The sequence below is a fragment of the Choloepus didactylus genome, chromosome 2 (genome assembly GCF_015220235.1).
Source record: "Choloepus didactylus isolate mChoDid1 chromosome 2, mChoDid1.pri, whole genome shotgun sequence".
Taxonomy (NCBI): Eukaryota; Metazoa; Chordata; class Mammalia; order Pilosa; family Megalonychidae; genus Choloepus; species Choloepus didactylus.
Window position 1 is genome coordinate 81,851,792 of NC_051308.1, and position 26,923 is coordinate 81,878,714.

Sequence of the window (26,923 nt, forward strand, 5' to 3'; positions counted from 1 at the left end):
AACCTTGAGAGTGTCACTCCCTTTATCCAGTATATGGGCAGATGACTAAGAAAATAAAGACAAAAAGTAAATAAATAATAGGGGGGATAAGGGGTATGAGATGTTTTGGGTATTCTTTTTTATTTTTATTTTTATTTTGGAGTAATGAAAATGTTCAAAAATGATTGTGGTGATAAATGCACAGCTGTATGATGATACCGTGAACACTGATCATACACTTTGGATGATTATCTGGTATATCAATATATCTCAATAAAATTGCATTAAAAAACACTATTTAAAGACACAAAGGAGATCTGAACAAATGGAAAGTTAAACCATGTTCATGGATAAAGAAATTTAGAATCATAAAGATGTAAATTTTCCCTGAAGTTGATTTATAAACTGAAGGTATTAAGAAAATTACCAGTTGGGGGGGGGGGGGCTCTAGATAAGTTGAATCTAAAGTTCATATGGAAAAATAAATAAGCAATAATATCCAGGAAATTTCTGAAAAAGAAATGCTATGGAAAGATGACTAGCCCTACCAGACATTAAAGCAGATTTCAAAACTGCATTAAAATATACATATGGCATAAGAATGAAAAAGTAATAATAGATCAATAGAACAAAATAGAAAATGCAGAAATAGACCCAAATATCTATGAAAAATATTGCATTTTAGGTCATTGGACAAAAGTTGAATTATTCAATAAATAGTGCTCAGGTAACTAGGTAGACATGTAAGAAAAATTAACTAAGGTTTTTCCCTGAAGTCACATACCAAAAAAAGTTATCAGTGTATCAAAGATTCAAATGTAGCAAATGAAACCACTAAGATGCTAGAAGTAAACATAGAAAAATGTATAATTTTGATGATGTAATGCCTTTGTAAATATACTACAAAATTGAAACAGTTCTAAAAAGACAAATTGAAATATGTAAAAGTCTACAAATTGCCATAAAAAACATGACTTCAAAAGGCAAAGTACAAATGGGAAAACATATTCAGCATCTATAGTACAAAGGACTACTTTTTTAATATAGAGAGAGAATTTCTACAAATCAATAGAAAAAAGTTCAACAACCTCAAAAAAAAAAAAAAATGAGTAAATGATATGAGCAGTCAATTCTCAGAAAAGGAAATACAAAGAGCTCTTAAAATTTGAAAAGATGTCTGACTGCACAATAAGAGAAATATAAATTGAAACTAGGAAATACCATTGTTCATCTTAGATAGTCAATGGCCAAAAAAGTTTGATGACACATAGTGTTGGCAAGGATGCAGGGAAACAGGCACTGTGCTGGTAAATGGATAAATTTTAACAATTTCCATGGATGATAATTTGGGACTATACTGAAATAATGTAAACTCACCCTTTGTTCCAGCAATTCTACTTCTGAGAGATTTCCCTTCATGTGTACTTGCATGTGTAAAAATGACATGTTTACATGTTTATTCATTCAGGCATTGTATATAATACAAAAGCTTGTACAACTCTATATGTCCATCTGTTGGAGACGAGCTAAATAATTATGGAATGACTATAGCCTTTAAAAAAACAGAGGCAGATTTGAGTGTCCTGATTTGGAAGGATCTCAGATTTCCAAGATGAATTATTAAATGGAAAATATCTGGGCACAGAACAGTAAATTATGTATGTTACTATTTATTTTTTTAAGAAAACACACATTAAAATTTTATTTATATACCTGGAAATGGAAGAATACACAGAAAATGGTAATCATGGTTGCCTTCTAGGAGGGGAACTAGTTGGCTGGGGAACTTGGATAGAAAGGAGACTTACTTTTCACTATATACCTTGTAGCACAGTGTGGAGAAACTACCTATTCATAAAAACATGAAATTTTAAAAATAAAAACAAAGAAAGAAAGAAACTTTAAATAAGACACAAAGAACAGTATGAATTCTAGAGCCAATTCACCTGGGTTTGAATCCTTCTGCTCCCTTTTGTTACCTTAGATGAGGTACTTAGCATTCCTAAGCTTCAGTTTCCTCATCCATAAAACAGTAATAACACACTGCCTACCACACAGGGTTGTTCTGAGGCATATAACGGACTCGGAGTAGTGCCTGCCATGTGGTAAGTGCTTAATGAATATTAGTTACTTAAGATTTTTAACAAACATTTATTGAGCACCTACTATATCCAGGCCCTATGACAGGTGCCAGGAAAACACAGATGAAAAGGATCGGTTCCCACTCTTAAGAACCTCACCATCTAGTAAAATGAGACCTTAACTGATTCTATGGTCACTCGAGTCTTCACTTTAGGAGTAAGTATTGAAAAGTCACAATGAAGTATTCCTCAAGTTGAAAATCAAGAGACTCAATTACATTGATGGTCCAATATGTTTTCCAACATTAGAGCTATCTGAACACAGAATGAGCCATCTTAACAGGTAGTCTAGATAATGACTTCCCAGACATGTTGCAGAAGAGATCCAGTGGGTTAGACTAGATGCTCAGCATGACCCCATCTGGCTCAGAGCTGTGACACTGTAAGGTGGAGGTCAGGCACTGGACTATAAGCAGCTTGGCTGGGCAAAGATCCTTGGGTGCCAGCCAGACATCTCTGCTTCATGACATCATCCAAATTCTCCCTGGCAGGGACCAGAAGTGTCCATATGTCAGGCGTGGATTCAAATTCAAAATGACAGACATGATTTTCTCATAGATGAATGGAAAGGAGCTGAGACATGGCCATCACTGGATAACAGATAGAGGGGTTAGACCAGCCCAAAGAGGGGGCAACTACTGCCTTTCACTGGGCAAGCACAAGCTCCATGCTCCAGGCCTTGGAAGAAGACAATGAAGCAGCATGTGTGAGTGAAGACTTGAACGAAAACACCCCAAGGCTGGTTGTGAATCCAAAGGGAGTATCCCCCACACACACCCAAGACCTCAGTTCCAGAACACCACAGCTAGTCCACCAACCCAGCAGAGCTTGAGAACTTGAGGAAAAAACTTGAGAGTTTGAGGAAAACAGGTCTCCTTCTAGAATTGGAGGGGGGCAGTTTGAGGTTGTCTTGCACAGGGACAGAGGGAAGGACAGGCCTCCCAGTTCAGCTCATTCCTATAGGGCTTTGTAGGTCTATTTTAAGGAATCTGGCTTCTACTCTTAATGAGATGGGAAGCCACTGGAGGGTTTTGGAGGAGAGGAGAGATAACCTAACTCATATTTTGTAAAGGCTTCCCTGGGTTGCTGGGTTGGGAACACATTCCAGCATGGAACCATGACCACAAGCTCCACTTAGCAGTAGGCTGTGTTAACATTCCAGGAGAGGGTGATGGTGGCTTGAACCATGTTGGTAGCAGCGGAGGTGGAAAGAAGACAGAGCCAAGAGGATTTGTTAACAGATTGGATGTGGGGAGTGAAAGAAAGAGAGGTGTCAAGACGCTAAGATTTTTTGGCCTGAGCTACCAGAAGGATGGCGTTGTCATTAACTGAGATGGGGAATATTGAAGAAGAAACAAGTTTTATGTGGAAAATCAAGTGTTCCAAATATGAATTTGGACATGTAAAGTTTGACATGACAGACAACCACATGCAAATGTCCTGTGGGCAACTGAATAGACACATGTAGTGTTCATAGGAGAAGCCCAGGGTAGAGCTCTATATTTAGAAGTCATCTGCAAATAGGTGGCATTTAAATCATGGCCCTGGGTGAGTGGTTACAGATAACAGGTCTGAGGACTGAGCCCTGGGGCTTTCAGTGTTCACAGCTTGGTTGTTGAGGAAAAACTAACCAAGACATTGAGAAGGAAAAACTAACCAAGACACTGACATTTCCACAAACGGAGTGGAAAGAAAACCAGGAGAGGTGGTGTGTTCTGAAAGTCAGGCAAAGAGAGCATTTCGAGGAGGAGGGAGTGATCAGCTCCCTCAGGAACTGCTGTTAAGCCAAGTAAAATGAGCACTGAAAAATGACCATTGCATTTAGCAACAGGAAGGTCAGTGATGCTCTCGGAAGGAGCGATTTGAGTGGAGTGGTAGTCGTGCTGGAGCCTCCTTAAAGAGGGTTCCAAGAGAATGGAAGCCAAATAGTCCAGGGAAAGTTTCTCTTTGTACATATATTTCAACTAACAAGTGAAGAAGGAATGGTAGTTAGAATATCACCATTTTGCAAGCCTCTAATGAAGTAAAGGATCTAGGAAAGAGTTGGCAAGCCATTGCCCTTGGGCTAAATCTGGTCCATGACTCGGTTTTGTAAACAAAGTTTTCTCAGAACGAAGCCATACCATTCGTTTATGTTGGCTATGGCTGCCTTCTCACTACAATGGTAGCGTTGAGTAGATGTGACAGAGACCACATGGCCCGCAGCCTAAAATATTTACTATCTGACCCATTATGGGAAAAGTTTGCTGACCCTGACCTGGGCAGCTATCCTCAGTGACTGCCAAGGTCATAGGAAGGGAAACAAGCAGACATTATGCACCTCTGATGGAAGCACACACCACCGTCTATGTAGTAGTCTTGCAAAAAAATCAGAACTCAAACCTGAATCAGATGCAACTAAGTACCAGTTTATAGGAAACACAGGAAACAGAAACGTTAAACTGCACAAAGTGTATGCAGTCAGCAAAATCCAGACTATGGGAAAATCTACAAAAAAACGAAGTGGAGAAGTCTCTTACAGATTTAGAGACTTAAGAAACGCTTCAACCAAATGTCATGTGTGAACCTTATTTTGATTTTGATTCAAACAAACCAACTTCAGAATAAAACTGGTGATACAATTGAGGAAATCTGAATACCAACTGGATATCTGAAGATAAAAAATTATAGTTAATTTGGGGGAATGTGATAATGACACTATGGTTATATGTGTTTTTTTAACGCACTGTCTTTTAGAGATTGCTTCTTAATGTTTTTAGGGATGAAATTGGATGGTGAGTGGGATTTGCTTCAAAATAAGTCAGTGGGGAGATAGAGTGAGGAGATTTAGCTGAAAAAATTGACCATGAGTTGATAATTACTGAAGTTGGGTGGTGGGTAAATAGGATTTTGTTACATTAGTCTCTCTACCTCAGCATATGTTTGAAATTTTCCAAAATAAAAAGTTAATTTAAAAAGCAAAGAATAAAGGGAGAGAATCTGGACCCAATGAGTACAGGCAACTCTTTGGAAGAATTGTACTTCACAGAGTAGAAGAGAAATAAAGGAGGAAAGAGGAGTATTAAAACCTCAGCCCCCACCCCCATCCCCACACACACACTCTCCCTCACAGTCATAAAAAAAAAAGGATGTGAGATCCAAGGCAATCTGCACTGTGTGCCTCCCTCAAACATTTTATAAGTGCATTTAATCTACTTTTACCAGTCACCCACTTGGCTCTGAGATGCCCTGGGATAGCAGAGGAAGAGGGACGTCAAGGACAATTCCTGCCTTCTCTCCCCTCTCCTGAGAGCTCAACACCATCCCCTGTCCCCAAACAAGCCTCCACCATCTCTAGTTTATGTTTGTTGACTGCTTACACTTACACAAATCCTATGAGGTAAGCACCGTTCCTACTTTCATTAAGGAAAGAGACGCAGAGAAAATAAGTCACCTGGCCAGAGCCACTTAGCTAATAAACAGGGATCCAGGACCTTCTCCCCAGCTGCCTGATCATAGCGCAGGCACTCTCCGCCCTGAGTCGCAGCCCACCTGCCCGGCTATGGCTCTCCCGACATCAGGCTGGGCTCACCATTCACAAGCAAACCCTGTCACAGGGGCCTGGGCAGCTTTACATTCTAGCAGTGGAGTTTCAAAACCAAGTCTAGGTGAGCAGGAAAATGGGAACAAAAAGTAAATGAATAATAGAGGGGATGGAGGGTAGGGGATGGGATATTTTGGGTGTTCTTCTTTACTTACATTTTTTATTCCTTTTATTTTTTTAATTTTTTTTGAAGTAGTGAAAATGTTCAAAAATTGATTTTGGTGATGAATGCACAACTATATGATGGCACTGTGACAACTGTACACTGTGGATGATTGTAGGGTATGTGAATATATCTCAATAAAACTAAATTAAAAAAAAAAAATCTAGGGGCAGAATAAGAAGGGCTAGAAACCAGGTACTCAGGAAAGGACAAAGCTCTTAATAGGGATAAGCAAAAGGAGGCTGGCAGGAAAGAAGGGACAGAGAGGCTGACACACAGGGAGCAGGGGGGGTTCCTGAGGCCGGACAGTAGCCAGGTGTCACACGTTGGTGAGGGCAGCTTGTTACTCATTCTTTAATTTATGCCTCCTCTCCATTCCCCCAAAAAATTCTGTAGTAGGAATATCAATCATAAGTATGGAAGGTGGTGCGGGTGTCGGGGGGTTGAGAGGTTGAGGCTAAGCACTGGTCCAGGCTTCCCCTGACAGGGCTGGTAACATCAAATGAGAGTGTAAAGCTTCAGACAGGATGGACAGCCAGCATAATATCGTAAAAACCGGGGAGGGAGTGAGGAAGAGAATAACATCTCTAAAGCATTGACTATGTCCCAGGTACTATGCTAGGCATACTTCCTTATTGCTCGTTCAATAAAGCAGGGCCTTCTGGCCCAAGGGGAAGTTTGGATTATATTCTAAATGCCCTGGGAAGTCAGAAGGGTTTTTCACAGGGAAATGAGGAGATCGCTGTAGTTAAGTCATGATTATAAGATAGGTGTCACGCCCATCCCATTTTATAGGGCAAGAAACTAAAAGTTAGCTAGGCCAAGGTCACCCACAGTGAGGAAGTGGCAGAACCTAGATTGAAAACCGGGTCTCTCCAAGATGAAGCAAATGTGGTACAAATTTAACAATTGGTGAATCTAGGTTAAGAGTATAAGGTATTCATTATATCCTTCTTTCAACTTTTCTGCATGTTTGAAAAATTTCATAAGTTGAAAAGAAAAACCTGACAACTCTAGGATCCCTGCAGCACTTGCCTCCACCCCATAGGGGTGGGGACATGACAGGATCTGGGGTCAGAGCAGCTGCTGCCCACACAGCACTCAGAGCTGGGCTTCAGGGGCTCCTCAGGCATCTTCCTTTGGCCTGACCTGGCCAAGCACTCTTTCCTCTTGCCCCTGAGGCAGCAGGCTTCAGCAAAATGACTAGCTGCTTCCACATTTCTGAGATGCTTCAGCCTTTGGTTTCAGCCAGAGAGAACTGGAGGCAGGCAGAGAAGAGGGGAAGGAAGAAGGTGGAAGGAGGACAGTGATGGTGGATACAACATGGACCTGGGAGCCGGAGACCCTCACAGGTCAGAGGGTGACCTGAGGAAGAGGCCCCAGCTTTCCTGGCCCGCCCAGCACAGTTGACCGGCACATCTCTGGGGGCATGGGTGTGGAGGGATCGCCAGTCTAGTGGGGAGGGGGTGACGAGGAGTGTGCAGGGAGGGAGAAGAACAGGGCTAAGTTCTGACCCATTTTCCCTTACAGGAGCTCATATCCTCAGAACCAGAGCAGCTTCAGTTCCTCCTGGAGTCCCATGTCCTTCCCACCCCCAGCCTGGGACCAGGAAGGGGGAATCCCCACGAGACCCAGTCTCTCCCCCACCTCCCTTTGTCCCCTTGGGCCTGGACCCATTCAACCAACAGCTATTGAGCTACGGCCTGTTCCAGGCACTGCGCTGAGCTCCAGGACAACACAGTGGACAATACAGACGTGGTCCCAAATCTCGGGAACTTTCTTCTGCCTGAGAAGAGACAGACATTAAACTAACAAGTCAATAAATATACACACATGAACTGTGGTGAGTGCTGGAGAAGCATACATGTTGTAAGACAGTGTAATGGAGGGACCAAAATTAGAAGGCTGTAAGTGGGGAATGTCTGAGAAGATCTCACTAAAGAAATGGCATTTAAGTTGAGAACTGAATGATAAATAGACACTAACTAGGTGAATGGGAGTTAGAAGATGGAAGAATTGCAGAGAGCGGGGCCAGCATGTGCCAAGGTCCTGTGGTGAGAAAAAGCTTGGCACGTTCTAAACGTGGAGAGACATGCAGGAGTTGGAGCTGGAGAGGGGAGATAGCTAAAACATGCAAGGCACTTACATCATGGCTAAGATCTTGGATTTCAAGCGGTGACCCTGTTTATTTTTCAAAATCATGTGGGCTACCATGTGCAGCCTGGAGCTGTGAAGGGGACCAGAGAGGAAGAGGAGGGATCAGTTAGGAGGCTGCTGTGCTCGTCTGAATGAGAGATGATGGTGATTTGGTCCAGGCAGTGGCAGTGGAGGGGGAGAGAAGAGAGCAGGTTCAAGAAATATTGAGGCATTAAATTAACAAGATTTCATAAAAGATTGCCTAAGAGAGTACTGAGGTCACATGTCAACACTGACCCCTGGGCTTCTGGGTGGGTGATGGTGCCCAGTTGCTAAGACAAGAAAGTTGGAGGAGAAGCCGACTTGGAGGTAGAGATCAAGAGTTCCATTTTGGACATAGTAAGTTTGCAATGACTGTGAGACAGCCAAGTGGAAACACTGAGACAGCCACTGGATATAGCGGTCTGGTGCTTAAGAGAGGAGAGGCCTGAGCTGGAAGTATAAATCTGCGTGTTGTGATAAATTGTCTGAGTAATGGTACTGTAGTGGCCATGAGAATGTGCCTGGCAGACCTCCAACTACAGGAACTTTATTGACCAAGAGTCCTGGCTGCTGGGCTCTGAAAGCCATCACCGCTTTTGCTCAGAGGCCATGCTCCTCACAAGTTGTTCTTGGCCAGTGATTGACCAGGGCAGGGATACGAAGGACTCCTAGGAGACACAGGGCCTCTGTAGTGGCCAACTTAGGCTGAAGGGCTTCCCAACATCCCTGCTAAGCATCCTTTGACTGCACAGCAAGCCTGGACCCTTTCCCACAAAATTCCTTCCCCCTATCTCAGGGTCAGACTTCCATGACAGTCTGACGGCAATTCTGAGCTTCCCCAGCTCCCTTTTCATTATCTTTCATAGGTGTTTCTCCAAGCTAACACAGACCCCCAGTTTGTTCACATCTTCCTGCATCCATGCCCTTGGGTGTCCCCTTTCCACACTGAGTCTGAGCTTGGCCATGTGACCCATGTTAGCCAATGTGACATTAAGAGGATTAAAAAATGGTTGTGTATTGGGTCTTGCCCTTACTCTTGCTCTTGGGAACTCTTCTGCCACCCTGTGAACAAGCCTGGGCCAGCCTTTCTGAGGATAAGAAACCATGAGGAAAGAGAGTCTGGCTGTCCTAGCTATCCCACTGCCTCGATGATGATCCAGGCATGTGAAGCTCACCATCCAACTCCTGCCAAGCTCACCCAGAACAAAAGACCCCAGGCAACCCATGGAATGGTAAGAAATAATAAATGTCTATTGCTTAAGGCTACTAGGTTTTGGGATCATTTATTACACAGTAAAAGCTAACTAACAGAAGCATTTGGAGGGTATAAAGATGGTATCCAAAGCCATGGGATGAGTTGGTCTTATGGATTTGTAGGTCCTGCCCTCATTCTCCCAGTCTAAAATCTTTTCTAGGACTCTTGAGATTAGCCAATGCCCTTTCTGAAAATTTATTTAGTACTTAACCGTGTTCCAGACAACATGCTGAGGAACCATGGGTATACAGTGATTAATGAAACATAATCTTTACCCTAAAGGGGAAAAAAATGGGGTAATCACAAAAAAGTCTTCTTTAACTTTCTATAAATTATGAATTGTTGGACAGAAGGTTGTCAGAAATATGGACTCTGCCTGGATTCTTCCACTTCAGGCTTCAGGGGAACATCCGTGCACACACACACATAAACATAGACACTCCATGACAACACAGCCTTTAGTAACTTCACCACTTCCTATCAGAGGACCCCTGTTGTCAAAGTCAACAAGTAATGAGGAACCTGTCAAAGTCATTGTTGGTGACAAGCAAAGGGAAGGTGAATCAGGACCTGCCAAAGGTTCCAGAGTGATTTCCTTACTTGTCTATATATTCAATAAACTTACCATTGACCTCCTATGTGCAAGGCATGAGAAGACATAGATAAAAGACACAATCCCAACTCTCAAGGCCCTCACAGCTAGGTGGAGGCCGTCAGTAACAAAAAACATAATAAGATCATTGATAGAGACAGAAGTAGATGCCAAGAAAGACAAAGGAAAAGAATCCAATACAGCTTGAAGGGAATCAAAGGAGCTTCCTGGAAGAGGTGACATTGAGTTTGGCAGAATGAGCAACCATGAGCCTGGCTCTTGTGGGGAGAGGCCAGGGCAGGACAAGCTGAAGTAATAGAGATGAAAGCATCAAGGCATAAAAGGGGAAGGCATGCCTGGGTAACTGTAGTAGTTCAGTGGACACAGTAGAAGGGCAAGGTGGATGGAAATGTCATGAAATAAGACTGGCAAGGCAGGCAGGGGGTTGGATCATGAAAAGCTTTGAACAGTGTGCCACACGTACTTTATCCTGAAAAAGTGATGTAAAGCAGAAGAATGGTGTGTATATATTATGTCCCCCAGAAAAAGCCATGTTTTTTGACACAATCTTGTGGGAGCAGATTGATTAATCTTTTTGATTAGGGTGTGACCTTTTGATTGGATGTTTCCATGGAGATGTGACTCAATCAACTATGGATGAGAACTTAGATTGGGTAATTTCCATGGAGGTGTTACCCCACCCATTCAGGGTGGGTCTTAATTGAATCACTGGGTTCCTATAAAAGTGTTCACAGCACAGAGATCTAAGATGGCATCATAGTGAGGCATGGAAGCTAGTTAGTCCCCCTGGAACAACTAATAAACAACCAGGAACAACTAGTAAATAATCCAGAATAACTGCAGGGGGATAAACATGACCATCCACTTATCATACACCAACCTGAATTGGGAGGAATGCCTGAGATCACAGCATAAAATCTGTAAGTAAAAACTGCAGATCCAAGCTGGGAGCCCCCTTCAGAGCCCATGCTGCAAAGCCTTGTGGTGCTAGAGAGCAGCTCTCTCTGAGCAAGTGAATACAGCTCAGCTGAGCTTCAACTGGGGTTTTAATTAACAAGCATGAACTGCTCGATACAAGCTATGGATCCCCAACAAGCAGACAGAGGCTTTGGATGACAAGTGACTTTGGAGAGCTGGAGGGTGGCCAAGGACTGACCCTGAAGGGGGCTTTCTGTCCCTGTTTCAGCTCAATGGAGAAAGCCTCATCCATTTTCAGTTCCCAGTGCTCTGACGCAGACAAGAGTGGAGATAGCAATGGCAGAGAGAGAGAATATTCAAATGTTAATGACCTCTCCCTAGGGTGTCTGTCTTCCCTGGGAGGAGGGAGGTGGGGCCCAGCTCTACTACTCCCCTTCTATTCAAAACCAGACCCCAGAGCCTGGGGAAAAACAGCCACAGGCCACACCTCCTTATACCAGTCTGGAGTTACAGGCTGACAGGTGCCACCTGCTGGGCAGAAAAGCACAGTGACCTGAGGCCTCACAGGGTGTACCAATTTTCTAAGACATACCCTCAGGGAAACTGGATACTGAATATTTCTTCCTTCTGGGTCTGGGAAAACCTGATTGGAGTAACCTAGGAAACCATGCCTAGACAACAGAAAACTACAACCTACACTAAGAAAAACAAAGTTATGGCCCAAAGGAACAAACTTACACTTAACTGAGATACAGGAATTTAAACAACTAATAATAAGTCAATTCAAAAAGTTTAGGGAAGATTTGGCAAAAGAGATGAACTGTGCAATGAAAACTGGGTGTACATGAAGTAGAAATTGAAAGTTCGAAAAACCAACCAGCAGAATCTATGGAAATGAAAGACACAACACAAGAGATGAAAGACACAATGGAAACATACAACAGCAGATCTCAAGAGGCAGAACAAAACACTCAGGAACTGAAGAACAAGGCACCTGAAAGCCTACACACAAAAGAAAAGATAGAGAAAAGAATGGAAAAAGACGAGCAATGTCTCCGGAAACTTAAAGACAAAATGAAATGCAGCAATGTACATGTCATTGGTGTCCCAGAAGGTGAAGAGAAGGGAAAAGGGGCAGAAGCAATAAGAGAGGAAATAATCAATGAAAATTTCCCGTCTCTTATGAAAGACACAAAATTACGGATCCAAGAAGTGCAGCATACCCCAAACAGAATAAATCTGAATAGGCCTATGCCAAGACACTTAATAATCAGACTATCAAACATCAAAGATAAAGAAAGAATCCTCAAAGCAGCAAGAGAAAAGCAATCCATCACATACAAAGGAAGCTGGATAAGACTATGTGTGGATTTCTCAACAGAAACCATGGAGGCAAGAAGGAAGTGGGGTGATATATTTAAGATACTGAAAGAGAAAAACCACCAACCAAGAATCCTATATCTGGCAAAACTGTCCTTCAAATATGAGGGAGAGCTTAAAATATTCTCAGACAAACAGACAATGACAAAGTTTGTGAACAAGGTGCCTGCTTTACAGGAAACACTTAAGGAAGCACTGCAGACAGAAAGGAAAAGACAGGAGTGAGAGGTTTGGAAAACAATTTTGGGAGATAGTATCACAGTAATATGGGTACACTGAACAAAGATGACTGCAAGTATGGCTGAAAGAGGAAGGTTGGGACCATGTGGGACACCAGAACAAAAGACAAAGGATAAAGACTGGGACTATATAACTCAGGGAAACCTAGGGTGCTCAACAATTGTAATAAAAGGTACAAATATGCTTTTACATGAGGTAGAACAAATGAATGTCAACATTGTGAAGTGTTAAAAATAGGGTGGGATTGGGGGGAAAATACAAGCAATGCAAACTAGAAATATAATTAACAGAAACATTGTATTATGCTTCCTTTGATGTAACAAAGGCAATATACCAAAGCTAAAAGCATATGGGGGGGGCAGGAATGGGGAAGGGTATAGAACTCCTGGCATTGGTGATGTCGTCTGACTCTTTATTCTACTTTAGGCTAATGCTATCTTTCCTTTTGTTGCTTTCTAGCTGTCTTGTTGTTGTTGTTGTTTCTTTTTTCTCTCTCTTTCCCTTTTCTTTTTCTCTTGTCTCTCTGCCTTCTTTGATTCTTCCTCCTTTGTGGAAGAAGCAGAGATGTCCTTATACAGATAGTGGCGATGGGGCTGAATACATAAATATGTGACTATACAGGGAACCAATGATTGTTTACTTAGGATGGAATGCATGGTGTGTGAACAAAACCATCTTAAAAGAAACGGGTTGGAGAAGAAACCTTGAGAGCACTATATTGAGTGAAATAAGACAGACACATAAAGGCAAATATTGCAGGGTATCACTGATATGAACTAATTATAACATGTAAACTCACAGACATGAAATATAAGTTACCAGGATATAGAATGAAGCTAAAGAATGCGGAGCGGTTGCTTATTATGGGCAGAATGTTCAACTAGGCTGAACTTAAACATTTGGAAATGGATAAGGGTGATGGTAGCATGTTGTGAGAATAACTAATAGTGCTGAAAGATGTGTGAAAGTGGTGGAAAGGGTAAGCTCAGAGTCATGTATGTCAACAGAAGGAAATTTGAGGTTAAAGATGGGAATGTATAAAACAGTGAATCTTGTGGTGGACAATGTCCATGATTAACCACACAAATATTAGAAATCTCTCTCATGAACCAGAACAAATGTGTGGCACTTCAACTAGAAGTTAATAATAGAGAGGCATATAGGAAAAAAAATATACCTATTGCAAACTACATACTACAGTTATTACTATTTTAACATTCTTTCATCAACAGTAACAAATGTACTATACCAAAACTATGAATCGATCATGGAGGGAGGGCATGGTTAGGGATACGGGAGGATTTGAGTTTTCTTTTTTTTGTCTTTATTTCTTTTCTGGAGTAATGAAAATGTTCTAAAAATTGAAAAAAAAATTAATTGTGGTGGTGGATGCACAGCTGTATGATGGTACCATGGGCAACTGATTGTACACTTTGGATCTTTGGATAGTGGTATGGTATGTGAACAATCCCAATAGAAAAAAAAATTTTTAAGTGTTCACCAACAGAAGGAGCTGCTGCAGCTGAGAGACACATTTTGAAGATGGCCGTTGGAAGCTAACACTGACATTTTGGAGAAAGCCATTTTGAAACCAGAACTCCGGAGCAGACACCAGCCACGTGCCTTCCCAGCTAACAGAGGTTTTCCGGACACCATTGGCCATCCTCCAGTGAAGGTACCCAATTGTTGATGCCTTACCTTGGACACTTTATGACCTTAGGACTATAACTGTGTAGCCAAATAAACCCCCTTTATAAAAGCCAATCCATTTCTGGTATTTTGCATAACAGCAGCATTAGCAAACCGGAACAAATGGCATGCTCAAATCTCAGATCTGTGCTTTAGAAAGACCCTGTGGCCACAGTGATGGAGCATGTGATTGTGGGAGACAAGACTGGTGCACAGAACAGGAGGGAGATGATGAGTGCAGTGGTAGTGGGGGGGGTTAATCCTGTGGTATTTAGGAGAAAACGTCAGTAGAACATCCTCACTAACTGGATTTTGGTGAGGGGACAGGGCAAACAGGAGAAAGAGGAGTTACAGGTGACTCCCAGGTTTCTAGTTTAGGAGACTAGATGCCTGGAGGCACCGTTTGCTGAAAGAACCTAGATGGGAGGAGGACACAATTTGGTAAGTGATGATGGGTTCACTTTTCAACAAGATGAGGTGTTGAAGGTATGAGGTTTTAACATAGAAACGTCCAGCAGGGAGTCAGAGAGAAATTATGTAGCTCGAAAAAGAACTCTGGGTTGGAAAACAAATTTGGAAGTCATCAACATATGGGTGGCAGCTGAAGCAAAAGGACAGGATGAAATCCCTCTGGGAGAGTGTGGACCATAAGAAGTGAAGGGTGAAGAGTTGGGACCTGGAAGCACCTACATTTAAGGATCAGTCACGCAGCTCCCTTCTGCAGAAGGAACCCAGCCAGAGTTAACCAGAGGAAAAAACTGCCAAGCAGGTGAAAGTACCCAGGATACCGCAGGTCAGTGAGCTCCAGCTTTCTTCCAGGAGTCCGGAGCAAACAGTCCAGAAAGTAATGGTTAGTAACAGTTGTCTCTAGAAATATTTGCATTTCAATTAAGGGTCTAAACTTCACAGTGATTCTGGCTTTGGAGCCAGGCTTGCATCAAATCCTGGCCTCACCACTTACTGTGATTTGGGATTCTGGAGAACTTTGTTTTCTCCATCATAAAACAAAGCTAACATTTCCTACACCTCCAAGAGTTGCAAGATATGCCAAGTTTCTGGCACATGGTGGGTGAACAGCACTTCTAAGACCCTTCATCTATCTATCACTTTAACTTTAACGTGCATCAGACGTACTGTGGGTTTGGTCCCACCCCAAGAGTTTCTGATCCCAGAGGTCTAGGGTAGGCATGAGAATTTGAAAGCTTAAGAAGTTCTTGGTGATGCTGATGCTGCCAGTCCAGGAACCACACTTTGGGACAGGGTATTCCTCCTGAAAGGTCCCTACGATGTAAATGAATACCAAGTCCTCTTATCCAAAAGACAGGTCTTGTGCCCCCCGAGACAAAGGCTGGGGATTAGCGCTCTAGGTTGCAATGGGAAAGTGAGGGGCAGGGGACAGGGGACAGAGACTTCTCCCTCAGCTGTCACCCGAGACATCTCAGGGTCTAGAAGTTGAGTGATTCACACCTCCATGTTTGAAAGACTGTGACTCATAGATACAGTAGGTGGGCTACATTGACTCAGCAGTCAGGGAGGGTGGCAGGGTGGGGGGAGCAGTTTGGCAGAGTCACAGCCAACAGTCAAGGAAGGCACTGAAGTCTCTTGGGCCCCCAATGAACAGGGGCCCCAGCAGGGCAGGATGGCAAAAGGATGCAGATTGTGCCCTGGGAGGTATGGGAAGGGAAGCTTCCTCCCAGCTGTGGAGGGCGGGGCAGGGGGAGGGGGGAGGACGGGGCATCACTTCCCAATTACAGTCAAGTCAACCTCTGCTCTGTGTAAGAAGACCCTAAAAAGCATGAAGAGCAATCTGGAACTTCCTCTTGAACTCCAGAAGCTCAGTGTTGCCCAGTCCATCCCTCTCCACCCTGGGGATGCCCAGAGAACCTGCACATCTCTCCCAGAGCATCTGGTATGGAAATTTCCAGGAAAGGCCAGTAGTCTTAAGATTGGAATAAAATTACCTTATTTTATTAAGGCCTTCCACAGACATCATCTCACTGCATTTCTTAAAAATCTCTTCTGAACTTCCAATTCCATATATGTAATTTAATTCAACCCACATTTACTACCATGCTAGGCATTGAGATTTCAAATATTAATTCATCACACAGCTTGCCCTCAAGGAATTTTACCTAATGAGATACAAAATGTGCTCATTTATTTTATCATTTATGAAACACTTTCATATATAATTTTACTTATGCCTTACAATAACCATAGGGAATTGATACACATCTTATTTCAGTCTCTGCCATTCTGACCTCCTGCTTAAAAATCACCTCCTCAGAAGCCTTCCCAGAACTCCCAGTCTAAAGGGCTACCCAATCACTGCCACATCATCACCCTTATTAATTCTCTGAATGATATTTATCACAGTCTGATTTTTTTTAATATATTTGTCTTTTTACTGTCTCTCTCTCTCCCTGGAATAGAATATAAGTTTCATGTAAATAGGAAACTTGTCTGTCTTGTTCACTACTGTATTCTCAGTACTAAATCAGTGTCTGGGCCACATTTGTAGAAGGAAAGAAGAGAAGGAAGAAAAGGGGGAGTGGGAGGGAGGGAAATAGGAAGAGAGAAAGAAGAGTGAAGCCGGGAGAGGCTAAGTGAGTCTTCCACTAAGTGACAGAGCCAAGGCTCACATCTGGGGCTTCGATCCCCACCAGGCTCCTTCCTCTCCACCCGCCTTGGGGACCGCACCATGCCGGTGCCCAGGTTCTGAGGTTGGCAGGCCGACTTTCCTTGCCAGGGTGCAGAGGCAGGTACAACACTCAGGCCTCTCAAACTTCAGGGCTAAACAGCTCATTAACCCAGAACCTGAGATCTGAAGAAAAGAGAAGTGGGAAATTGGATATGTATTCACCTGTCATTATGACTCTCTTCACCAAGAAAGAGGTGGAAGTTTTTCTGTATTTATAATCATTACACTCAAGAAAACATCAATCAAGAACCAAATAAGTCAAAGCGACTCAATTTACTTTCTTTTAAGAGGCAGAAACATAAAATGTTCCACATCACTTTTTAAATTACAAAGAAAGAATAAAATTCTTATTCAATAAATATAGCAAACAAAAAAAAATTCCATTGTATGACTAATCAAGGGAAAGAGGGGGAGATAAAGAATAAAGAGAGGGAGAGAGAGAAGGAATAAGAGACAATATCCTAGAACCATCATTGATTTTAAAATGGGAAGGGGCCTCAAACAGCCCTTGGGTCCAGGCCCCTTTCTTTGAAAGGTACAGTACTGTGCCTGTGTACTGACAAGGTAGCCGAGGCCCAAAGGATCAATAATTCCTGGGGTAGAACAGCCAGTGAGAGATGGAGGAAGGCACAATCCATTAAGCCAAGCTCAGAGAACACATAACTTGGTAAAAGAAATACTTTCTTAAAGTACTAGACACGAATTTTTCTGGAGAGAGAACCATGTCGTTTTCATCTTTATTTTTCCCGTTGCTCCTAGCAAAAAGCTGTTTACCCATTTGGTTCACGAGAAAGAGGAGGAAGACAGACAGGAAGAGGAAAAAGGTACACAGAGACATAAGCACAGGGACCCTCCGTCCAATACAGAAAGACACAGGGAGCTACTTTTACATCACATGGCATTTTTTGCAGCTACAGTGATGCTTCCATAAATAAAAAGATGTGTTCCTCGGAGTAATAATAGATTTTGTTTTGCCAGGTAGAAATAATTATAGAAAAACCCACAGGGATCACACATTCCCCTGCCACAGACTGTAGTGCCTGGCTTCTATCAAGCACAGCATCACACTTTTGTCCTTGACTCCCCCAGCTGCTATATCCTCTCCCAGCACCTGTTCAGCCACTACTGCCACTCCTAAGCCTATATATTTGTTAATGCAATTTTACTGAGATATACTCACACATCATTTAATCCATCCAAAGTATATATTCAACAGCTTACAGTATCATCATATAGTTGTGCATTCATTGCCACAGTCAATTTTAGAACATTCTCATTACACCAAAATAAAGGAAAAAATAGAAATAAAAAAGAACACCCAAACCATCCCATACCCCTTATCCCCTCCCCATTATTTATATATATTTATGCATTATTTTATTACTCATCTGCCCATACATTGGGTAAGAAGCGTGAGTCGCATGGTTCTCACAATCACAGAGTCACACAATAAAAGCTACATAGTTATAAGATTATCATCAAGAATCAAGTCTACCAGATTACCATTCAACATACTGAGGTATTTTCTTCTAGCTATTCTAATACACTAGAAACTAAAAAGGAATATCTATATAGTGCATAAGAATATCCTCCAGATTGACCTCTCAACTCTATTTGAGATCTCTCAGCCACTGAAAGTTTATTTTGTTTCCTTTCTTTTTCCCCTTTTGGTCAAGATGGCCTTCTCAATCCCATGATGCCAGGGCCAGGCTCATCCCTGCCAACCCTATACTGAGAATCCCACAGCATTCTCTCTTCTCCCCAGTCTCAGGTCAGTGTTTAAGGGGAAAGACCTTTTTCAAATGTGGTCAATGTAAAGATCCTGTGATCCCACATGAGCATAAATAGGAAAGTCGTTCCTTTTTAAACCCAATTCTGTTCTCCAACCTCATTCACTACAATTCCACAAAGTCCATGCATGGACATCAGACAGCAGAATCCTTGAAAATCTTCATGTCGGGAGTGAGGATCACACTCCTAATATGAGTTTTCCGGGTTACAGTGAGAAGGACACCACCACACTTCTACCAGGAAGATACTTGAGTTGCACATAACCAACTCTGTACTCTAACAAACGGTTTTGTAATGGGCTCTGTAGTTCCAAATGGCTTTATAGTTTGTAGCGTGTATACTTTATTCAATGGCCTAGATGCAGGCTCCCACCACACTGTAAGCATTGTGAGGACAAAGACCATGTCTCCCATTTTTTCTACATACCTCCTTCCCCCTTTCTCCTATCCCCTCACCCCCACCTCCTTCCTCCATGCTTAGCAAAGCACCCAAGGCATATTGTAGATGTTTGTCAGCATAGCACTATATTTCCTGCTCTTCCATTTTTCTCAATCTTCCCATTTCTTCCTCACTGATTAGGGATGCAAGATAACAAAGCCAGGCAGGAGGGACGGCTCTCCCCTGGCCAGATGAACTACTCCATTCTTCCAGACCAGAACTGGGCTGAGGCTGCCCACAGGGCACCAAGAGCACTCACTGCTCCTTCTCAGGATGCCTCTTCCATCACCCCTCCCTCTAGTTCCTATCCCTCAGCCCCATCTTCTCCCTGCCCCATCCCCCAGCAAGCCAGGGGAGGAGAGAAGGAGAAACTCTGCTTAGCACCCAAAGCCACCCTGAATTGTGGGATCTTGGCCTGCTGGAGCTAGGAAGTACCTTGGGAGCATCTGCTCAACCTTTCCTTTCCAGGTAAGCTAGAGAAGGCCTGGGGAAGTTAGTGATTTGCCCAGAGGCCAAGTCACCCAGACCAATCTTTTTATCTACCCCAGCCTACCATGATGACCATCCTGCCCCCTTTCGTCCCAGTCATCCTGTTCTTGGTCTGGCTATTTACGATGCTACAGAGCAAATAGGAGCAATGCAATAGTGGAAACAATGTCTTGAATTAGCTAGTTAACACTCTATTTGTGCCAACTTGATGGAGAAAGGATCCGAGGTACCAAGTCACTGTTAGCTGAGTATGGTCAGATTCCCCTGCTGTAATCTACAGAATTGTTTCTGGGCAAACCAAGGGGTGGGGAGCCTTCTCCAAGTCTAGGCCATGGTCAGCCTCTGAGACACCTGAATTCCCCTAACTGTGATCCAGAGAGAGGCAGGCCCTGAAAGATGAATGAGGGCATCTGCTCTGCCTTTCCACTGGGCAATCCTACCACCCTAGGCCTTCATGAGCACAGAAGAGTGGGATCCAGGAGAGAAAATCCTCTCGGGTTGTCCAGCAAGCAGGGAAGGGGATGAGGGACACCTAGTCAAGCACACTAAGCAAGGACACTGCTGACAGAAAGAACAGGGGTCATATGAGTTAAGAACTAGCAGGATGGACAACTGGGATGTCCAATCCTCTGGCCATGCACTCCCCAGGGCCCTAAGCAGCTGAGACTAAATCCATGAGCCAAATGCTGAGCCCATCACCTTCAGCACAAAGAGGCAGTCTTGTGTGCAGGGAGTCAGTCAGCTAGCCCTGGGTTTAAATCCCAGCTCTGCCTCTTATAAACTGGGTGAACCTAAACTAACTTTTCTAGGGTTCAGTTTCCTTACCTATAACATGGATTAGTTACCTACTTAATAGGATTATGGAATGATTAATTATAAGAATGTCTGGAAAATATATAATATAATATCAGGAAAGCAGTAAGTGTTCACTCAATAAATGATAGCTAAACTTTCCAAAATCCTGCACAGACTTGGCTGTCAAGCAGACCCACCGGCTCCCAGGGGATGAAGTGTGACTGACACATTCCATAAGAATTCTCATCACTCCCTCACACAAGCAAGGAAGTAAAAGCCAGACATTTCCCTGCAGTAGGATTCTCCTTGAAAATGACTTTCTCAGTTTGAAGCCTAGGCAGTCTTTTCTTTCCCTTCCCTCCTCTTCCCTCACACCCAGCACATACTTCCCACCCCATCTCGGAGGAGCCGAGGAGTTATGCTCAACTGTGTGACTGCAGAGGGCCATAGTATATCATGCTGCTATCAACACAGCACTCACAATTCCTGGCAGAAGGATGGCCTCCCCAGAGCCTCAGGCTCATAGATACCACAAGGAAGCAGACAGAGGGAAAGAAACAGCTCTATGTGAATCACCCTCTATTTGTAATTCCTGCAGAGTCAAAGAATGAAGTTCCATTCTGGCAATGGGAATTTCTGAGGAGCAAGAGGGACTGGGGGATCTGGGGAAAAGAGGAGCTGACCCAGGAAAGAGATTTGTATTGGGGGACAGAAGGAACTGAAATAAAGTCTTTGGGGGATCTGGGTCAGGAAGAACCATGCCAGGATGGAAGATGCAAGATCCAAATGGCAAGAAAGCAATCACATGTTGCCTCATGAATTGTCCCTACCTCTGACTATAGAGACCCTGTTAGGGTGACCGTTTGTCCCTACCTGTCAGGGACAGTCTCTGTTGGCCATGTGTTGGCCAACGGTCTCTGTTGGCACTATTACTAAGGCCTCCACACACTCTCAAGTGTCCCAGTTTGGCGTATAAATTGTATGGTTACACTATATTACAAAGTGGTAAAAACGTCCTATCTGGCCAGACACGGCATGTCAGTGAACAACAGAAAAGAATCAGACAACAAGTAAAGGTCATCTTCTAGACTCGAGAGATGGCTGCACTATCCTGTAAGAACCACTCAAAGGCAGAAGAAGTTCTATATTTTCCATTAGTAATTCCTTTTGGAACTGCCAACCAGAAGGTTTTCCCTGGTGCCTATCCTAGTCCCCAGCCTAGTTAAGAAAGCCCCTTTTTCTCCAGTTCTGACGTCAGTGGAGATTCAGTGATGCTCTTATTTAAGCATCAGACAAATCCTTTCACCATGAAAACACTTCTCTGGGTGCAGGTCTCCCAGCCTTGTCTGTGAACTAAGCCATCCTGGCTCGTTCAGCCTTTTCTCAGAGATGGTATCTCAATGACATGGTGCAATTCTTGCCCCCAAGAGTAAGAATCAATGTTCCAACACCATGACATCCTAAGGGAAAAGTGTGAATCATTACTAGCCCCCAGATCTGGGTCATCCACTCATCCACTCAGTCTGAACCACCTGCTCTGGAGGATCCCCACCTTGGGCAAGTGGCCAAAATGCCACCATGCTACCCAGAATAGAGCTGAAGGGAGAGGGGAGGTAGTGGTGGAGGGGGAAGGGTTGTGGAGGGGGCTTTCCCGTCATTCTCTCCGGGGCACTGGCACAAAGCAAAGAGGCACAAAGAACTCGGTGTTCCATCCCTGGGGGAGGACACACAACCGCCCTCGGGCAGGGAGACCGAAACTCCAGCAGAAAGCAAGGCGGTCTCATTGGCCTGGCTTCTTCTCCGCACTCCCCTCCCTCCACTGATCCCCAATTCCTGGCCCCCGTCCAGAAAAGGGACCCTCCGGCCTGCTCCGGAGACCGCTCCAGAGACGCTCAGCCCACCCTACACAAGCCGGAGCCGCCTCCCTGGGCGCACGCAGTTTCCTTCAGAGAAACTTCGCTGGAAGCTTACCCCTTGCTCGGCGAGCCCTCCCTCTCGAGAGGTTCCCTCACAAAACTTCCCCGTGCCGGGGAGTGACCGAACCAGCCGCGAGGAAAAGCCCGCTATTCGGGCAAGTGACCGGGGCGGGTTAGACAGGGAAGGGAGGAGGAGGGGCGGGCCCGAGCTCGCGGAAGCCCGCGGCCGGCACTGCTCCGAGGCTGGCTCGGCTCCCCCTGAGCGGCGCCCGAGCCTCCCTTGCTGCGAGGTGAGCAAACGTGCAACCACGAACGAGATGCCACCCTTGAGCGCCCTGGCCAGCGGCACAGCAGTCAAACCCCAAGACGCCAAGCGGCGCGGGGGCTTTTTCACGCCCGGGAAATTGCCACGGAAGTTGCAAAGGAAAGGGAAGCGCGTGGGAAAGGAAGAACCAGCCCAGGGGAAGATTCCGAGAAGGTTTAGGCAAACTAGAAATCTCCAAGATCCATCCACACCCCCCCCTCCCCACCCTCAGCGGAGCCGTGGCGCCGCCAGGGAGGGCAGCACAGCCCCGCAGCCAGCGGGCGCCAGGGCGCAGACAACCGTTTCCTCGGCAGCGAGAGCCGGGGCTTACCTTGAATTAATGCAGGAGTCCCACGCTCAGCTGAATGAGGAGGGTGTGCTAGTATTCCCGAGACATTATTGAATTATTTTTAAAGAACAAAAGGGTGGGGCAGGGGGGAGACGAAGAGAAGGCGGAAGCAAGATGGTGAAATTGAAGAGGTAAGGAAGGAGGTAATCGAAAGAAAGAAGTGGGGAAGGAAGGCAGGAGGAGGTAAAGGGAGCGAAACGGAAAATAAAATAAATAAAAGAGAAGGGAGACAGTTAGAAAATATATATCTGTCTCCTGCCCACACAGTGGAAAAGAAATTTCTGACAATCAGAAAGAGAACTCGCACACATAACCCCCAGAGGAGGCAGAAGCGGGAATAACAATGGAGAAGGGAAGACTGGAGCTGTATCCAAACAGAAGCAGAAATAGATGTCCAGGCACGGGAAACACGAGCGAGTCGGCGAGGCAGCGGGCGGGGAGGGCGGGGAGGGTGGGGAGGGTGCGGAGACCAAATGCCCGCGTGAGCGCGCGCACCCGGGGCTTGGGGGCGGGGGGCAGCCGGGAGGCTGAAGATTTACGTGCCGCGATCTGTGTAGCAAACAGACTGGGGTCGAGAAATTTAGGTCAGGGTTTCTGCGGAAAAGTTCAATGACCTCAAACTTCCGCGGGTGATTCCCACTCTGGAACCAGGTTCCGGTCTGTGGGCGGGAGCGGCTCCCTCCCGAGGTCCTGCTGCTGGACCTCACCCCGACTCCGGGGTTCTGCCCGCTGTTCTGCCCGCTGGTATCACAGGACAGGGGAGTATGATTGCATCTAAATATGTAAGAGTATGATGACATCTAAAGGGAATTGGAAGACAACTGGGGGCTTTAAGGGTCAGGTTAAGAAGGTGAGGGAAATGTGGGGTGATCAGTTCCTGAGTCAAAGGCTTCCCAAGAAATGGGGGGTCCCGGCCAGAACGGGGCACATTTCCGCGGGTTCAGAAGAACCCAGAGCGCTCTGGTGGTCTCCAAGAGATAGCCAAGGGTTCTCAGGAAGACCCTGTTTCCCTGGGGGTGCCCAAAAATAAGCAGCCCTAAAAGATGAGTCAAACTGGTGTCTTGGAGACTTCCTACACCCCCATTTCTGTAGCTCTCTGCCTAGCCGTCCCTCAAGAACGACAGAAATGCCTCCCTGAACCCTGCTGGGGAAGACATTGGGTCCCACCAGCCCATCTTTTCTGGGTCCCAGTAGGGTCCTCAAGAGGGGCTTTGCCAGGTGGCTAAAAGCACTACTCACCCTCCCCCAGAAGCTCGAAGTAGAGCAGAAAGGGGCCCCAGAGAAAGGAGGGTGAGGATCCTATGGATTGGGGCAAAAAGAGAAGTGGAAAGGAAGAAGCAGGGAAGAAGGAGGAAGAGAAAGGGGAGGGTTCTCTCCCCCTGTGTTCTTGTCCTTCAGGCGTAGACCTGGCAGAGATGGGGCAGGTCCTCTGAAGCCTGGGCTTGAGGGTTGCCAGAGTTGTATGAGGACAGTCTGCCTTTCCTACTTAGCCAGGAGCTCCCATGGCTAAGGGCAGGGACTTTGCTATAGTCCATTTTGCATCCTGTACACCCCACCCACCCAGGGCTAACACATTGTAGAGACTCGGAAAACATGCAGTGAACGTAACAAGTTCAGTATTTCCTCTCACCTTTCTTCTTATTTGGAGTGGGCAAAAGGAAGCGAAAAGCTAAGGGCTGTGCAAACTTGGCTAGAACCCAGAAGATCTGGTTGATTGGCTCTCTGAGCACCCAGAACTCAAGGATCCTAGGGTCCTGAAAATTATCACCAAACCTGAAAAGAAGTTAGTTCTGGAAAGGCACATCTTTTGCCCTAACATTAAAAAATGTTCAATTGGGCATTAGGAAAAACATCACAGCCACGCATCAGTTTTTCAGAGCCAGACAGATTTTTGGAAACAATCTTGCAGATCTGGTTTCCCTTGTTAAGAGATGTTTTGTTTTTTGTTTTTTTGTTTTTTTCTCCTTTTTTCTGCCCAAGCCTAAAGAGTGCCGTGGGAGCCTCTCTGGTGGAGATCTTAAGCCCCTACACAAAGGGAGATCAGCAACCCAGCCTCCCAAGGGAGAAGAAACACAAAATGGGGTGGGGGGAGAGGGAAGGATGAAATTTTCCACCTTTAGGAAATTCATCTCAGGAGCCATTGGAGAGGGGGAAAGGAGACGCCATTAACCCCAAAACAAAATCTCCATTCCCTGGCACCCCAACATACACACACCGACACAATGCTGCTACTGAAGTCCTTCTCCCATCAGCTCAGAAGCAGAAACATTGACACTACAATGTTTGGGTTCCCTTTTTGTAATGAAAAAGTTTAAAGAGCTAGGATACCAGAAGGCTGATGGTTTTCCTGGCTTGAAATCTCCTTAAGAGAAGAGCATCAAAACAATTGTGCCCTCAAACAAGACTCTCCTTGAAGGTCCATTCGTACTGTTGGGGGAGGACCGCCCACCATCTGCATGGTTCCTGTCATCCATCCAAGGATGCCGGGGTGGGGGTGGGGGGTGTCACAATCCTGGAGGCCCAAGTACGACCCCTCAGACACATCAGCTATTTCCTTTCTTGTGTTTTTGGCTACAAATAACAACTAATTAGAACAATATGGTGTCCTTTCAAGCATAACAAAAATATTGGTTTTGGTTCTTATCCCATTTGAATGAGTTGTGGCTGTTGTCTAGTGCCTTTTACTGTGGGCAGAGGAGGTGGGAGAAGCACGCTGGGAGGCAGGAGTTCATTTCAGCACACAGGGCCTGCCTCCTGCTAACCCTCCACTCCAGCAGATGTACCCTCCCCTCCTCCAGCCCACTATTACACCCAGCAGGAGAAAAAGGCCCAGTGATCAGTTCACCCTCCCTCTACCCCCTGTATTCAGCTGGGCCGGGCAAGGGAGCTCTTTGGACGGCCGGGGCCCAGACCTGTTCCCCACCCTGCGCCCCCTAACGGGACTTCGTACTGGGGCCTCGGCTTCAAAGAAAAGACCCCGGTTTAATAATTCAGCCTGCTTGAATGCCATTTAGTAGCCATGGCAACCAGATCCCTGACATCTAGTTGTAGGCAGAATGTGGTTGGAAGGGGAAGGAGAGGGGGAGAAAGAGAAAAAGGTAAAGAGGACAGGAAAAGAAAAACCCAGTCAGATTTCATCTAAACTTTCCCCGCTTTCACTCCACACGGTAATCCTGACAGCGCGATGGCAATGAATCTCTGCTGTCTGTGATTCGCTGCCTCTCCCCAGCTCTTTTCCCTCCATCTCTGACATCTCTCCCTCACCATCTCACCTCTCTGTGTCTCTTCCTCTCTCAAACCTCCTGGAAGCCAGGAGATCTAGGATGCTGACTCAGCATTCCAACTAAACACCTTTGTGACGCTGACAAATTCCTTAGCCTTTTTTGCCTCAGTTTTCTTATCTGTAAAGTGAGGAGCTTGTGGAGGTCTGCTATGTTCCTTCCAGCTCTGACGATGCATGATGATTCTATGATCCTCTCTGTCATCTCTCCACCCACCAGCCTTTCTTCTCTGTCCAGCTCTGTCCCTGTCTCTCCATCACTCCCTGCCTATTTGCTTCTCTCTGTGTCTCTCCATTTCATCTCTTCCTGTCTCTCTCTGTCTCGTGACTATTATTTGCTGTCAGGTTTCGCTTATGAAGTAACCTCCCTTGATCTTGTGTTTTTAACAAACATGCCATTTGCCCTTGTTGGAAAGCATCCCCTCATCCCCCTTACCCAGCTAATTCCCTCTCATCCTTCAGATTGCAGATCAGTCATCAGTTCCTCTAAGAAGCATCCCTGCCCCCCAAGACAAGGTTAGCTGCCCCCCTTATAAGCTCCCATAGTGCCCTAGGTTAACCCTTCCTGTGCCACTATTGCACTGTGCTGTAATTGCCCATTCATCTGTTCAAACCTTCCACCAGTGTGTGAGCTCACTACGGGCAAAGATGGTGCCTTGTTCATTGCTGTATCCCCAGTACGCCGTTTGAGAGATACTTAAGAAAGATTTGTTGAGTGAAA